This window comes from Sorex araneus, chromosome 5, assembly GCF_027595985.1.
Source record: "Sorex araneus isolate mSorAra2 chromosome 5, mSorAra2.pri, whole genome shotgun sequence".
Lineage (NCBI taxonomy): Eukaryota > Metazoa > Chordata > Mammalia > Eulipotyphla > Soricidae > Sorex > Sorex araneus.
This window is the reverse complement of record NC_073306.1, coordinates 35,219,174-35,236,504: the sequence shown is the minus strand read 5'-3', so window position 1 is coordinate 35,236,504 and position 17,331 is coordinate 35,219,174. Positions and strand designations below refer to the sequence as shown.

Here is a 17,331-nt window from a genome sequence, read left to right as displayed (position 1 = left end):
CTTGCTGCAGCTCTGGTTCACATCTGTGAGAGGTGAGAATAACCTGCAGGGTGGAGGGGCCATAGCAGGGCCAGAAGAAGATGTTTCCAGGCTCAGAGAACCAGGCCAGAGCCTGGGAAGACGGGGTCCACTCACTACACCAATAATATATTTGTGAGTACTCCGGACCAGGCACCGGGAATGAGATAGACACAGAGGCACATTAGATGGTGGTGGGTGTTTTCCAGAACAACAAGCAGGGAAGAGGAACAGGGAATGGGGTGGTGGCAGGAGGAGGCACTGCCCCTTCAACAGGGGGCCGGAAGGAACTTTATTCAGAATGCGCACACTTACGAAAAAACCTAGAAGGAAGGAAAAGGGAACAGTGAGCTCACTTTCCCCAGTAGAAGAATCAGCAAGTGCAAAGGCCCAGGGGCTAGCCTGAGGGGAAGGATGGAGACCAGGTAGGACTGAGAAGTCACCACGGGCCCTCCCAGCCAGGAAGTCATTTTCGAGGCCTCTGGCTCTTACTCAGATGCAGAAAGCCTTTGTGGGCTTTGCAGAGGAGGAGGCACCACCTGACTTTTCTAGCAGATGCACAGACCTCAGCCGTGCCTCCTCCCTTCCCTGCCTGCTTCCCTCCCCCAGGCTTCTGCCACGCCGGCTCACTTGCGTTCCTCGTTCTCCAATTTCTTCCACTTTTCTAAATCTCTCTAAACGCGAAGGCCCTCCTCCTCCCGTTCGGTGAACGTGGCCTGGAAAGGAGCTGGGGAGAGAGACTCCTGGTCGGGGGTGTGCTGGGTGGGGGTGGGCTCCTGCTTCCCTCCGCGGTGGCCCACAGCCTCCAGGCCCCTCGGGGCTGCCAGCGCTGGCTCGGAGGAGACGGCCCGTGCCTAGCTGGGAATCTCCCTCCAGGCTCCCGCCTCCCGCTCAGCTCCCAGAAAGCGACACCATTTGCTGGAGGAGAAACCAATTTCCCTCCCGATCGATGCCAGCTCCTAACCTTTCTTGGGTCGCCCCTTCCCGGAGAACCTGGGGAAGGTTCTGCATGCTGCCCCCAGACACGGAGCCCGGGAGACACACACACGCCCTGAGGTCGGGGCGTCCGTGCTCCTGAGAAGGCGGCGAAGACACCGTGCCGTGATTTCCCATCTGCGGCTCCAGCTGAGCGAGCGAGGGCCTGAACACACGAAGGAGGAGGCGGCCTGCAGCTGGGGAGCACCGGGGAGGCGCGAGCACACAGACTCGGCCGCCCTGGGGTGCCGGGACTCCTGCGGGGCACCTCCTGAGAGCCCCCGGCGAGGGGCGGGGCAGGCCTGGACGGATGGGCCGCCTGGGGAAGCACAGCTTCCCCCCCCCCCCACCCCGTTTCCTCTGCCCTCTCCTGTCTTCCTGAGAGCTCTGCGCCTCCCGCCCGAATCAAGGTGCCCCGAACAAAGCCCCACTTGGGGCGGGGGGCAAAAGGCAGAGTGACGATGTGAACAGAACTTGGCATGTGGGAAAATAAGCAAGTCCCTATTTGGGATGTAGAGCTGAGCTGGTTGAACGTGGGGTCTCGAAGTCGGCCCACGCCCCGTTGCAGCCCTTGCTGCCCCCAGGGACCCTGACTGTCGCTCTCACACAGTCCCAGTTCCCCGTGCAGACCCTGGGCACCCTCCACGGGACTCTGTCCACACCCACCTTCAGGTGCTCGAGCAGACGCCCCAGCACCCCGAGAACAGGTCTCCACGCTCTCGGGCAGACGCCCCAGCACCCCGAGAACAGGTCTCCACGCTCTCACATTCCCCCTCCTCGGGGCCACACTAGTAAACCTGAGCTGGAGTCCCCCGACCCGGGTTGCCACTTCCTGCCCCGGGTCTTCCATGTGTGCTGGGCTTGTCCGTGGAACAGAGGCCACCCCCGTCCAGGCTGTCCTTCCAGAAGACTCTGATCTCTTCCCGAGCCACACCGGCCCGGCCTCCTCAAAGCCTTCCTTTCTGATCTGGCGCCCTCGGCAGCTTCATACACTGCGCCTCCAACTGCACCATGTCACACCCTGCATTTCCCGCGGCAGCACCTAAAACGCTGGATTTCCAATTGTAACACATCCTACCCTGTATCTCCAACGTCACTCCTGAATCCATCTGGGAAAACGGAATCAGACTTTGGACAAATACCCGCTCAAGGATCCGTGGACATGCTCGCATCCTGAACCGTGTCCCACTTTTCTTGCTCTCCCCAGCAAGCAGCCCAGGGTCTGTTTCCGGGGGTACTTTCACGGTAGAGTCCTCCCCTCTTTCCCTCCACTTCTGCGTGGTCCAGGAGGACCCCAAACCTCTGGTGTGCGTGTCTCTCTCTGGCCTGTCACGGCCTCCACTTCCCCTCTGCTGGAACTGGCAGAGCTGTGTGCCAGTTACAAGAAGACCACCACAAGGCTGGGAGGACTGTGCACCCATCGGCCTATGGCAGGAGATGGGGGCCGTGAGCCATGGCCGCCCGGGGTAACTGCAGTGGTGGGCGAGGTCACTGGATGGGAAAACTCTGCCCGTGAGTTGTCATGGTAACCCTGATTCCAATTTCATGCAAGAGAGTGCCTGAGAGGAAAACACACCGAGGGGTGGGGGAGGAGTGGTAGGGGTCCATCAAAAGCCTCCTCACACTGTCCTCCCATACCCTTTTCTTTGCTTCCCCCTGGTTTACACGCTCAAGGTAGATGCCATTATGTGTGGGCATCTGAGTAGAAGCTGCTTAAAATAGCCACCCAACTATTTAAGGGAGAAACTGAATATGCATGAAGCTATTTTAGAAAAGATGTCCCTGGCCCAGCCAATCCAAACCCCATCCTTTCCCTTGGAAATGCCAAGAGGAGCTGAATGGGACCTTTCTTACTCTTCCCCACCACGGCGGGGGCTTTGCAGAAGCCACAGGAACCCCCCCCTCAGCGAGTGTGGGTCCCGCAGCTCTGCCAGCCCCAGCCCCCGGTCCTGCGGTCACAGCGGCTCCCGGCCAGACAGCTCAGCCCTCTGAGTCTCCGGCCTCCTCGTCTGGGAGGTCTCTGAGCCTGGGCGGCTTCCCTCGGCGGCTCATGTACCCGTTTAACACACCCTGATGGGAGGCAGACAGGTGGAGGGGGGCGGCAAGTGCTGGGTACTGGGGATCCGGGTATTTCCCAGAAGAGTTCATGAGAGGGGCTCCCCCGACAAGGGACCCGAGAGACTGGCTCTCTGGTTGCAAAACTGAGGGAGTGGTGAGAAGGAGCACTCCCTTCCCTAACTGAAGAAAGAAGACGACAGTCGAGCCGGGGCTCGGGGGCTTGAGTGCAAGGCACTGCGGGCTCATCAGGGTGGATTCACATTGGTGGGCGATGTGGTTGTGGTGGGAAGTCCATACTGCGGGGGGGGGGGGCGGGTAAGGAGTACCTGAGAGGAGGCAAGAAAGGAAGGAGAGCCAGGCGCAGGGGTCTGGAAGGCTGGGCTAGCATCCACTCTGAGACCCAGGCTGAACCTGAAAAAGGCTCCAGGCCAGACCGGAAGAACCTTGGGGCAAAGTCTGGGCAGTCTCCTGGGTATCTCTGAGGTCCTGGCCCAGGTGTGGCCCAGGACTTCAGTTGGAAGCACCAACTCTGAACCCAAATGGCCTGGAGCCGAGTCTCTACTCTGCTTCTTCCTAGCTATGGCCCAGGGCGAGTTACCTGACTTCTCTCTGCCTGCATTTCCTCACTGGTCAAGGAGGACACCAATAATAGTAACTGTCACTCCTGGTAAGAATAGAAAACAAGGGAGGTGGGGGGAAGGGGGGAGGTATACCGTGATTCTTGGTGGTGGAATATGTGCACTGGTGAAGGGATGGGTGTTCGAGCACTGTATAACTGAGACTTAAACCTGAAAGCTTTGTAACTTTCCACATGGTGATTCAATAAAAGAATAATAATAATAAAAAGAATAGAAATCAATACATGTGAAGGGCTTAGAAGTCTGCGTGGCACAGGACAACATATAAAAAATATATATATGCCTATATGGAGTCACTCACACTTTTATTGGAATGCTGATTAATTAGCTTTCATCTTGACAATGGAATGCCGTCAGCGACAGGGTTTCCTTTCCAAAATAAAAATACCTCTATGGCTTTGACTGATTTTACTCAGGCATGTCCACTCTAGAGAGTAAAAGTATTTTAAGTACAAGGAAGGAAAGAGGGAAAAGTCGTCCTGGATTTGCACTGTTCACCCTCCTCACCCACGATGCCGTATCTGCAAATTCCTCTCCTCACTCAAATCAGTACTCAGTGCTCGTTCGGTCATACTGAGACAGATGCTGAGAAGCAGCGTTGTTGCCACCAGACCAGCATGTTCCCTGCCTCCTGGTCTCCCGGCCTCACAGAAGCACGGGCCCATGTCATGGGGGGATTTCGTGCCTTGTTGTATGTTGGCTTTGGTTTTGCATTTCTGAGCATTGCCTGATGCCTTCACAATGCTCACAGAGGAAATCCCGGAGCTAAACAAGCTCCCTTCAAACAGGAGCCGCAGGGAGCCAGAGCTGGAGCACAGCGGGCGGGCCTCCTGCCTTGCATGCAGCTGACCTGGGTTTGATCTCGGCCCAGGGCGAGTTACCAGACAGGACAGAAGCACGTGTGAAACGAGGTGTGTCGTGATTACTCGGCAGGAACGTTGGGACCCGAGTTCCAGGCGGAATGTGCTCCACCACCCCTCCCCCCAGCAGGGTCTCCTCGGCCACGGGGCAGGGTGTTGTGGGATGTGGTGGCCAACCAGACCCAGGCTTTTCTGGATACAAAGGTGAGTAGGTTTATGCAACTTGGGACACCTTTTCCCTGCTTCTCCGCCCCGCCTGGAAATCAGCTGCCGCGTGGTGTGTGCACCTTGGGCGCTGCTGGCTCAGCCCGTCTCTCCCCCAGAAAACAGGTTTCCATTCACAGCCTGCTGGCAGAGCTCCAGGGAGCTTCTGCCCAGCCCTCGCTTCCCCAAGCATTCTGGCTCCCGGAGACAGGCTCCCCCCAAGGACACGGGACTAATGTGCTTCTCCGAGCCGGTGCCAGCTGCCTTTCTCTTGTGCTCGTCGTGCCCTGGGTTTAGGCGCGCGCCAGTGGCTTGTTCGCATTCTCTGGCGGCTTCTCTACTAGCAGTTTGCCTCATTTTATGAGCGTTTCTGCAGGAGCACTGCAAACCCGGTGCTTGTCATACAAACACGGAAATCCTGCTCTCATTCTCCTCTCTCTTTGCTGATGTGCTTTTTTTCCCAGTGGGGTTTTAAATCACTTTCTTTTGTGACTTCCAGCTTAGGTCTGCTGGTGAAGGAGGCGGTATCCAGCCCGCCATGCCTGAGTGCAATGTGCTGCCATTTATTTTTCTTCTTATACCTTTATGGTTTCATGCTTTTTCATCACCTGGCACTTCTTGCCCCAGGACTGAGGCATAAGTTATATTTAACTTTTTTTTTTCTTCTGCAAATACCTAACTGACTGACTCTACCCGCTGTTCAGAACCACTGGCCTTTTCGCTCATTCTCAGCCACTGTACCCACTCACATTTGCTCTAGCCTCCCCTCTGTGTTCTTGTCACAAAAGGTGCAAGTTTCTATCTTCACCAACACTGAACTTAGCCAGGAGATGGACCTGGGCTGGCTTTTCTCAGAGCCTTTGTAATGATTTTAAGGGAAAAAAAAATCACTGGGGGGGGGTTGACTGACTCTTGTATCTATATGGACCGATTTATAATGTGGCCTTAATTTATTCTTGAATATTTGATATGGCATTCCTTTGAATGCTGGGTTTTTCTCTTCTGTTTCCTGACAGGTTCATTATTGCGTCCTCTCCTTATGGAACTTTCTGACCAAAGTCTGCAGGACTCACCGCCCCTCTGACCTATACACCCTGCCCCCCACCCCATGTTATATCTCTTGTTTTCGTCCAGAATTACAGTCACTGGTTAACTGCCAGGCACTTTGAGTCCCTGAGAGGCTCCTGTCACATCTGGTAGTTGGTTGAGGTCACAGAGATATTGGAATGAATAAATAAATGAAGCAACGGATGAAAGACAGCTTCCAGAAAGACTCGAGTAAAGCGGAATGACCCCATTACAAAACTCACCTTTTCAGAAGAACTCGAGGTTCATCCCGGCTAAGCCCCCAGGACTGGGGGTCTCTGATGTGCTGGAGCCCCAGATCCTGTCCCAGAGACCACCACTCTCCCAAGCTGTCCAGGCACCCCTCAGGGCTCAGCCCTGTAAGAGCCTCGGGAAGAAGGGGTGCAGGCATTCATGGCGTGCTTGCCGTTTCTTGGCCAGACTCTTTGAAAAGCAGCTGCCCATAGGGTACAGAAACCCATGGGGCCAGGGAAGAAGCTCAAGCGGTACCTGCCTAGCATGTTTGAGATTCCGAGTTCAGTCCCCAGCACCATGTGGCCTCCTCAAAATTCACAGGGTATAGCCTTAGGGCCCCCAACCACTGCACTAGACGGCCAGACCTGAGATTTAAACCATCAGGCTGCACTTCTGAGCCAACCCCACAGCCCCCCAGGCCTGAGCACTTGGGGTGGCCCTGATAAAGAAAATATGTAACCCTCCTAAAAGGTAGCTTGCACTAGCCCCATTCTGCTGATGAGGAAACTGAGTCTCAGGGAAGGTATCCCTAGCAAGCAGGTGGCAGGTGAGGCTGTGAAACTCTTCAGGCCTTACCTGTTTCTTATAAACAGCCCAAGCCCCGGACGGCGGCAGGGCTGGGGTACAGGGGAGGGTCCCACCCTGCCGGAGCCCAGCCAGTCTCTCTTGGTGTTTTTTTTTCCCCTCCTTTTTCTTTTTTGGCCTGTGTTGGTTGTCACTTGCTCCTAAAGAGCATCGGCACTTGAGCAAGTCACAGAGCCACCATCGGTTGGGGCTGGGACCATGTCACATGGGCGGTGCCGTGGCCCCGGTGTGGGGCCAGTGGAAGCAGGGGTCCTGGCCAGCACACGCTCAGGACACCCTCCCTTGGCTTCCTCCCAGGCTGCCCAGGCTCCAAGTTCCTTGACTGGGCCCCACAGGCCCTCCTGGGAGTGCAGCCAAGCAACCACTTCCTTGTGGGGCCGGTAGCTGCCCGACAGGCCGGGGCTCAGTCCTCAGCCTGGATTAAAGCACCCGGTTTTACAGAAGGTCTCAGGGGACGGGGCAGGGACCATCCACCGACTGGCCTTGACACTGGGTCCAGGAAGTGTGTCTGGCCCCGAGTGGGTCCAGGCAAGCCGGGAGCAGCCTAGAGGCATCTCCTGCCTCAAGAAGCAACTTCCTGGCGAAGAAGTGAGGGTGTCAGCAGAAAGATCACCAGCTCCAGACCTAGAGGGCAGGCCGTGGGGCGGGCAGCCGGGCCGAGGCACGCAGGCCTCATCCTGTGGGCACAGGCAGACGCCCTGCATTTGGAAGTGAGCGATTCCCACAATCAGATTTGTGCTTCTGGAACAGAGCCACTGGGCATATCTGCTTTCAATAAGCATGCATGATTCTTTTGGGTTCTTTTTTTGCTGTCCCGTGTCTCAAACCCAGATCCTCAAGCCTGCAAGGCAAGTGCTCTGTAGATGAGCTTCATCCCTGGTGCACATGCATGCATTTGAACGTTAAAATGAAAGTTACTTTCATTTTGGAAGAATCCTCTGGGACCAGAGGAAACAAGGGCGAGGCATGAATGGATCACCAGTATGCAAGTGAAGTGAGTGAGACCCAAGTTCATGCTCAAGGACCTGCCCCCACTTGCTGGGGACTTTCAACCATTACCAATTCCTCATCTCCATCTCGGCAACTCATCTGTACAATCCCAGGGCTGTTCGCAGGACAAAACAGGGCATCAAAGGACATTGTCCCTTTGTAGAGACTTGACAAAAGTAAACTGCTGAGGTGGGGCGCCGGTGGCCCCGATGTGTATCAAGCACCCTGCCGCCCTGCTGCCAGCTCCCCGCCCAGCCACTTCTCCGGAAGCATCTTTCCACTGTTCCAGCTCAAATCAAAGCCTGTCCTGGGAAAACACGCCTTGTGCAGAAAGGCAACTGCCCGTGTGTTGGGTGGGTCACCCGCCCGCCCCGGTCCAGTGTGCTGAGCCACGACCAGCCAACCCTAGCCCCTTTCTGGCGGGGGCAGGAACAGGGGCCCAGTTTGTTCTCCGACAGCACCGGACTGGGCGGCAAGAGGAACATTTCAAGGTGGGTCACATAAGGCGTCCATTATGTGCACGAGCCCCCCGGCCAGCTGCCCAAGAGGTGAAGCTATATTTAGTGTCAAATGTGCACCACCAGAGACACAGAATATGCAAAAGTCAGACGCCTCCAGCCCGCTGCCCAGCCCGGGGTGGGGCTGCGGCCACAGAGCAGCTGAGGGCCAGCTGCCGTCAGCTCTGCTCGGGCACAGGGACTGTGTCACTGCCCAGGGGCCAGGCTCACCAGCTCCATTTTGAGTTAAAATGTAGACGATAGAGTGTCATTCCTGATGGGTGCCTTTAAAGCTCCGTGTGGGTAGAGAAGAGGAGGGAGGGAGAGTCACTATCGAAACGGTTCTGACCGTTTGGAGTGTGGAACTCTGGGTGGCATTTTTTCTGTCTTTTCCTCTACTTGCCCCAAATTTCTCAACAAAAAATGTATCACTTTCATCATTGGAAGAAAATGAAAGATGCTGTTGATTGTCTAGTCATAGGAGATATACTTTGAAGTGCATCTTAAGTTTTTTAAACCTCCTATCCTCCCTCCCAGCTCAGGGTTTACTCCTGGCTCTGGACTCAGGGATCATTCCTGGCAAGTTTCATATGTGGTCCATATGTGGTGTCAGGGATTGAACCTGGGTCAGTTTCAGGGAAGCAAGTGTCTTACCATCTCTCTAGCCTAAACATACAGCATCCATCTGTCCAGTGTAAACATAACAAGGTTGCCTACACTTGGAGGCAGCTCTCCCTCTCTCTCTCTCTCCCTCCCTCCCTCTCTCTCTCTTCCTCCCTCCCTTCTTCCCCACCCCCCCTCTCTCTGTGTGTGTGTGTGTGTGTGTGTGTGTGTGTGTGTGTGTGTGTGTGTGTGCTGACAGATATAGTTCCCGGATGCAGCAGCTTTCAATCAAGAATGGCTGGGCTCAAGGGGATTAAAAACTGACCTTCTCCAACCTTCCACTTTATGGAGGAGACTGAAGCCCCAGAAGCAAACTGGGAGCCTGAACATGTTCTCTGCGGAGCCTGGCCTCTCCTGGGCTCCTCAAACTATGCCCCCTTGATTTCCACGGGGAAGTTTTCTCCCACTTTATGGAGCTGGAAACTAGAGAGAAGTGGATTGCTTCACCTATGGGTGCCAGCTAGGAAGCTGGGAGCTGAGTCCAGGGTTTCCAGAGGGTTTCCAGCCATCGCCCGCTCTTCTGAAGGGGAAAGGGGTCTTTGAAACACACCAGTTCCCTGAAGTCTCAAACATCAGAGAAGCAATCCCTTAACAGCAGGATTTAAATTCTCCTTTTCAAGTCCATCTTGACTGGGGCTGGAGCGATAACACAGCGGGTAGGGCGTTTGCCTTGCACGCAGCTGATCTAGGTTTGATTCCCAGCATTCCATATGGTCCCCTGAGCACCGCCAAGAGTAATTCCTGAGTGCAGAGCCAGGAGTAACCTCTGTGCATTGTCGGGTGTGACCCAAAAATTAAAAAAAAAAAATCAAGTCCATCTTGACTGATGTGTACATAAGACCACGCCTTGGGGGGTGGGAGGCTTGTGGTCCTGTGACCTGATTAGCTCCCTGGGAAGCCACTGAGGGAAGGGGTGACAACTGTGTGGGGTCCCAAAAGACACAGCATCCTCCACTATTGAACATGGGCGGGGCAGGTGGGGAAGGTTTGCAGTGGAAGGTAGGCAGGTTCCACCGGTGCCCTGGTCTTTGGGACGGGGGGGAGACTGGCTATAGTGCCACTCACTATGTCCTTACCTGGTGACCTGTCACCCAGACATGCCCAGCAATGTCAGTGCCTTGAAGTCACCCAGCACCTGGGCCTGAGTGACAGTTCCCTCTGTCCCAGCGGGAACCTTGTCTGCAGGACTTACCCTCACCCCATTCTCGCACTCCCTTCAGATCCACTGCACCCAGGTCTTCTCCCCAGCGAGCACTTTTATTGAGAAGCGACTCTGTGCCGGACTCTCAAGCCCCATGTGGGTGCCTTCAGGATGGCTGCTGGCTTAATGCTCACGACCTCGAGATCATCCAAGCACGGACCCTGCGGCCACATGGCCCGCATTTAACCTGGCCAGCGGCTTCCCTGCGGGTGGGCTGCGTCTGGGCTGGCGACAGCCTTCCTGTGGCGTGGGGCTCCCCACCTATTCGAGCGGCAGGGAAGAAGCTCCATCTTGGGCAGGAGCCACACGACAGAATGTATTGCCACGCAAGCCCTCAGAGGTGCCTGGCGCGTGGGCAGTGCTCGAGAGTCAGGAGCTATCGTGATTCCTGGTATTACGATACCAGGTTTCCTCTTCACAAAGCCCCACTGGCACCTGCCCTCGGGGTACCCTCACCCAGAGCACTCCGGCCGCCCCATTCACGCATCAGTAGCTCTTTGGTACGAGCACCCCAGGGCCTATCTACTTCCTTCTCTGGCCTGGGGACAGGGGCTGTGTTTATTCATCTCGATCGGGGACCCCCGGCCCACACAAACAGGGACATCTCCAGAACTAACTACCTGAGAGTGCGCGAGGGTGGCCGGCACTGACCATTCCAGAAAAGCCCCAATTAGGCAGCTCCTGCTGCTGCCCGGGCACTCGACCTGACGTGACCTCTGACCTCACCGGGCTCCTCTGGGCAGCCTGGTCCGAGAGGCCCAGTTTCCCTGTGTGCATCTTGGAGATGGAAGTGCAGGTCAGCACTAAGCCCCGTCTGCTCAGAGGTCGCCGTGTCCCTCTGTCTGGCTACCTTCCCACCACGGCCCTGATAGGACAGAGCCCCCGTCTGTCCATGGCTGTGCCCATGGAGTGTGCCCTGCCCTGCCCCCCATCTCAGGGGCCTGCCAGTGCTTCTGTTTTTCCTCCCTGGGGGCTGCTCTATTTGTTTCTACGTCCCTGCTGGAGAAGGGACCGTCTTACTTTGCCCAGATCCCCAGGACAGAGGTGGGGGAGGAAGGCCCCACTGAGTGGACCCCCCAAGGGAAGTCAGACGGACCTGCCGTCCTGGTGAGGCGCAGGAGCCAACAGCCCCTCCTGTGCCCACCTCACAGGCTGTGGCGCCTGTCCACGGCAGGGGTTAGCGGTTGGCAGCAGCGTGGGGAGCGACCCTTCTCTAGGGAGCCACCTGAGAGGGACCGAGGCTCTGTGGGATGGTGCTGGGGCCCCCGTGGAGGCAGCTCCCTTGGCTCGAGCCTGCTTACCCTACAGTGCTCAGGATATGCCAGGGAAAATGATTCACAGTTCTTCCAAGAGGACAAACCAAAACGTCGCCACGTAGAAAGTGACTCCAGGGCGGGAGGCGCCAGTGCTTAGAGGAGCGGAGGGTGCAAGGGGCCCTCACTTAGGGTGCTGGCCAGGGGCGGCTAGAGCTTCTCAGGGATAAGGGAGGGCAGGGTGGGCCGGAAGTGGGTGCTGCTGGAAAACTGGGCTCTCCCCCAGCCCGACGCCTCTCTTGGCACTGTGCCCCTGAATATCTCCCTCCTCGCTTCCACCGGGCTCAAGGCCAGCCCCCTGGCATGGCGTTCAAAGGCCTCCCGCTCCTGCCAGCCGCACTTCCACCCACCCCTCCCTGTGCCCACGTCCCAGCCACCCCAGCTGGGTGCCCGCTCGCTCCTCGGCTGGAAGGCCTGCTTCCACTTTCCACCTGGAGACTGTCTACACGCCTTCAAAGCCCAGGGCAGCGTCACCCCCACCAGGGGTCCTCCCTGAGCCCCCCAGCCCAGACAGAGGGGTCCCAGACTGGGCACCTCCTCCTCCAGAGAAGCTTCTTGAGGGCCAGGCTGGTCCTCATCCCTGAACCTCCAAACCCAGCCCTAGCATGGGGCAGAGTGGAAGCAAATCTGCCCGACAAGCAGGTATCCTTCCCAGACACCTGTCTGGGGCTTCCACCATGAAAGGGCCAGGGTACAGCTGGGATACCACCAAGGAGCCTGGTGTGGTGGGAGAGACCACCTGGGACCATAAGTGTTATTGTTGAGAAAGTTGTGTAGCTTGTTGAAATTTTGTTTTGTTTGCGGGCCACACCTGCCAATGCCCAGGGGTTACTCCTGGCTCTGCACTCAGCAACTGCTCCTCATGGTGCTACAGGACGCCAGGGACTGAACTGGGTCTGCTGTGTGCACGGCAAGCACCTTACTATCTCCCTGGCAATGAAATTTTTTTTTTTAAATAGACTCTTTGGAAAGTCATTTACCATGTCTTTGAAAGTGAAACATAAGCACTTGCAGTAGAATCCATCATTTCCACTGCCGTGGATTTCTCTGACATCAAACATGTCCACACAAAAGCATGCGTGGGGCTGCCAGGAGGTGCAGCCTGGTCCCAGAGGCCCAGTTTCCCCGTGTGCACCTTGGAGGTACAGGACTGACTGGGGATGCGGCACATGGCAATGGCGTGTGGCTAAGGCCAGCTGGACTTGGCTAGGGTTCAGCAGAGGCTCTCAGAGATATCAGGTCACGGGGTGAGGCCAGGATAAACCAGGATCTAGCTGAGCCTTTTGGAGAGAAGGGAGGCCCCAACGACGACGCAGGGCCCCTGCCCCTCCCTTCGGCAGCTCCCCGCCACCCTCTCTGCAGTGCTGCCCACTGCCCAGAACTCTGACTCTGCACCTACCCCTCTAATTAGGACCACCTCCCTGTCCCCCGTGGTCCCTCACCCGCACACTCTGCGTGAACTGGCTCATACTCGTAGCATGAGGCAGCCTATGGTCACACGCAGAGCAGGGCAGAGCTGGTGGCTGTCTATGTCTGAAGTTAACACAGAGCAGAGTTTGCTAGGAGGTGGACACAGCCTCCGGCCCTTAACGAATGAGCCAGACCCCATGGGCACACACACAGACCAGCTCAGCGCTGTGGGGACCAGAGGTCCCGCAGGCCCCCGAGGTGTCCAAGACAAGTGGGCACACGGCTGCATTTGGCCTCCCCTCCACCCTGGACCCTGACAGGAGCCTCGGCTGGCTGGTGGCCTGCCCAGGTCACTGAGTTGTTACTCCCTTACTCTTCAACAGAGACCCAGGAGGGAAGGTTCTTGCTTGAGATTTTCCCGAGCAGTCAAGGCGGATTGTGGGTCAAAACTGGTTCCTTGGCTTCTCTCCCAGGACATACTCTGATTGGTACCGGCTGGTATGTCCCAAAGGCCAGCTGGAGGGCTCTGGACATGGGACATCTCAGCAAGTGAGGGCCTCAGGCTGAAGCCTTCCCACCGGCTTCAGGCCATAGTGTCTGGATCTGGCTGATGTGGGGGGAGACACGGGGGGAGCTTACCTGCCACAGGTCGGCCGTGGTCTCATGGCGGAGAGGAGCAGAGACGTCCAAGAGCTTGGAGGACTGTGGTAGAGGGAAGCCTGTGGGTAGTAGAGAGAGTGAGACTATTAAACCACCACCATTTGCCCATTTCCACTGGAGTTTGAAAAATGCATCCAAAAATGGTGAGTGCAATTATGCTGAGAGCTGCCACCCAGACTTGCCTGGCTACATCCCCTCCTCCAGGGTGGTCATCAGAGTCAAGACCAAGGCTTCCCGCCCCCCCGCCGGCCTGAGGATACAAACATGGCCTCCTGACCCCACTCGCCGAGCTGAGAGTCAAGGTCACCAGCCCCTGTGGAATGCCCTGACACTCTGTTCTGCTCTCAGGCAAGAAACTCTCATTCTCAAGCACTCCTTGGGGACCGCAGCCCCTCCTGGGCTCCCCGAGCAGGGCCTGCTGCACTTCATCCTTCTTTTCGTTATACATCCGTTCATGCCTGCACTTGAGAGCCATTTGGGAATGTCATGAGATGTGTGTGTGTGTGTGTGGGGGGGGGGTCAGGTCTTCGGAGATCCGTTCAACTGAGAGTAAGAGTTCAAGTTTAGTAAGACAAGTTCCCAGGCCTCAGCCTGGTGGGCTTCTTCCCCTGTGCCAGATGCTCGTCAAACACTTAAAAGATGCCCCATAAGATGGCATGATGCTTCCCACCATGCTCACTCAGCATGAGGAATCCCTTCCTGTGAACGTATTTCTCAACACTCCTCCTGAGGCTAAGGCTATGGTTTCTCTCCTCGGAGGAAAATGACGTGAAAGCCACGACGAACATAATGCTCTACAATGAACTTGCATTTTAGTAATCACAGCGCCACCACGTATTGATAAATAATGGCCACACACACTCATTGGAGATATATAGTTTATGTCTCAGCTTCAGACTTGGCCCCCTCCTCAGCATCTACTCATTTGATATTAGTTCAGCAGATGCTAATGGGGCATCTCTAAGACGCCTGGCCCAGGGGTCCACGGGCTCGAGAGCCCCCAGCGGGAGCACAGTGGCACCTCTGCGGGGAGGCCCACTTCAGTTCAGACTGGACTCAGAAGGAAAGCATGTCCTTGAGCTGGTCACCCTGCCTCTTTCCAGCTCAGGGACTTCCCAGGAAAACAGGTGAAGATCCTCACACTGAAAAATTGGTCAGATGGATTAAATGGGACGGTTAGGAAGATCCCATGTTAGGGCCTAGAACAACACCCAAACTCGCAATGGGCGCCAGCGGTTTTCACAGTCCCTACCATCATCCCCACAGGCGTCACCACCACCTCACCAACACCACCACCATCAGCAACGCCATGGGCACCATTATTACCAATCTCACTGTAACTATCAAAAGCACCGCCCCTAGAGTAATGGTGGTGGGATTGGTGTTGGAATACTGAACACCTGTAACAAATCATTCTGAACAACTTTGTACACCACAATATTTATATAAAGTGTAAGGGGAAATTTTAAAAACAATAATAATAATAATAAGAGTGGAAAATAAGCACCACCCACAAGGCCAGGGAGATGGCTCAGTGGCTTGAACATGCCTTCCATGTGAGAGGCTGGGATTCTATCCTCTACACCACATGGACCCCCCAGCACCTCTAGGAGTCACCCCCCAAACAGGGTTGGGATTAGCTCTTTATCACAAAAAAAATAACCCACTATCATCAAGACCATCATTGTTCCCATCACCACCACCTTACCAGAAACTGCTTACTTGCTGCCATATCTCATTTCTCAGGTCCATGTGAGGCTCTCTAACTTCAGGGTTGTATGAACTTGGGTAAGTTAGCCTGGCTGATGTGGTTTCCTCGTGTGGAAATGGGGACAGCAGTGTTAGCAGTTCATGGAATTGTTGTTGTGATTAAATAAATGAAGTATAGACAAACTCAACACAGTATTTGGCATGTGTGGTAAATGCTCGGTAATTTCTGTTTCTTGTTCTAATTGTAATCACCATCATCATCATTATTCCAACTCCTAGCCTATAAGCACCCAAGGGCAGAGAGCATCTAAATCCATCTCACTCTCCCCAGAGAGTTTGGCATGAGCACATTAATAAATGTATTGCTGAAACAATCTTGAAGACTGACAAGAATGAGACACAAAATAACTCAAGAGGTTGGAACATGGAGCATGGTCAAGGATAAAGAGTCCTGTAGGAACTCTGAGTATTTCCCAAGGAGCTCAGAAGGGAATAGTTACCTACTCAGGGAGCTAGTCTGCAGGATTTCCAGTTCCACTCATTCATTCATTCATTCATTCACCAAACTGACCACTGTGGCTTTTAACCACTTTGACTATTAACAAACTCTTTCCCAGTACATTATTCTTTTTACTTTGAGATCCTGTCTCATTTAATTTCTAAGAACTGCTTGGAGGCTAGGAGAATATGGCAGGCAAGTCAACCTATAAATTAAAGAAATGCCCGTAAGGTGAAAAAACTTTCTAATGGGCATACAGCAGTCAAGGTCCTTGTGGGAGCTTATTTGTGAACATGAATCTGTCCCACTGGCCCCAGGATGACAAGCACTTTGCAATTCCAGGACCATTCATTCTCCATGCCCAGTTTGCTTCTCAGGTAATGTAGTCAAGTTATTGGTGGTGCTATTTTAATATGCTGGTTAGACAAGAGGGATTCTAAGCTTCACAGGGATATGGCGTGTGAGAGCTGCCATACAGTGGGGAAGATAAACATCTCGGAGCTGATCCAGACCACCTGGTTTAATCCTGACTCTGACACTCATTAGCTGTAGAACATCAGACAATTGCTTAACCCCTCTGTACCTTGATTTCTTGATCTGAAAAGAAGTCAACAATAGCTCTCTCAGAGGTTTTCGTGACGATTATGTGAGTCAGCCCCTGTAGTGTTTAAATGTACTATTATGAGCATATAGCAGTACCAATGGACAACTGACTCACAGTAAAGTTTTTCTGAAATTATTATTTGTGATGCCCCCTGCAAATCTGAAGGAACTTCGTTGGTCATTCTGACACTCATCAGTCTGCAATTCAGCCATTCTAACACTACTTCCTTATTTTTTTCCTCTATTAACATTTAAAAAAATACTCATTTATTAGTATTTTGTTTATTGTATCTTTGTAAGATAAAACAATTATAGTGCTAAGTCTCTTGCTCCCGCACCTGGCTGTCTTCACCGGGCCCCCCTGGAGGGGGTGGGCTGAGTTTCCCTCCCTGCTCAGAGCAGAGGTCCCGAAGCTGAAGACCTTCGGAACCCAGCCACAGCCATGCTCAAGGCCCCTCTCCACACGTTCAGATGAGCCTCACGCATGAAGAAACCAGCAGAAGAACCCAGGTGTGCAGGACCTGGGCTGAGATCTCCAAGCCTGCTTGGATCAGAACTGGGCCTCTTCCACCCAGATCCCCCATTTTCCAGTAGCTAGGCGGCCACACTCAGAAACTGCCCCCGACGCCATGTAATCCCATCAGCAACCAACATCCAGAGACTATAAAACCAAGCTCCCAGAAGCGCACTGCTGCGACATCTTATAGCCTAGGTCTCCCTCTGGGAGAACCTGGCAAGCTATCGAGAGTTTCTTGCCCACATGGGAGAGCCTGGCAAGCTCCCCATGGCGTATTCTTATGCTAAAACCAGTAACAATGATGGATCTCATTCCTCTGACCCTGGAAGAGCCTCCAGTGTGGCACCATTGGGAAGGATGAGTAAAGAGAGGCTTCTAAAATCTCAGGGCTAGGACAAATGGAGACGTTACTGAGACTGCTTGAGAAATTCGATGATCAACGAGATAATGATGATGATGATGATGATGATGATGATGATGATGATGATGATGATGATGATGTGATGCTCCCCTGGCCCAGCTAGTAAAACAAGGCTCGGCACATAGACTATCTCCACTAAACTTCTGTTGCATCATGAGATGAATCAAACACTTCCTGGATAGAGGCCAA

The 17,331-nt window shown here is 54.5% G+C and overlaps 1 protein-coding gene across 7 annotated transcripts in view; it reads right to left on the bottom strand.

Moving 5' to 3' along the window:
* HIVEP3 (HIVEP zinc finger 3) overlaps positions 1 to 17,331 on the bottom strand; it is a 438,249-nt gene that overhangs the window by 134,645 nt on the left and 286,273 nt on the right. For all 7 annotated transcript variants that reach the window (XR_008630211.1, XM_055138552.1, XM_055138558.1 and 4 more), the window contains one exon: positions 13,372 to 13,451. The gene's annotated coding sequence lies outside the window, so the exon portion shown is untranslated. The remainder of the gene's footprint in view (positions 1 to 13,371; positions 13,452 to 17,331) is intronic.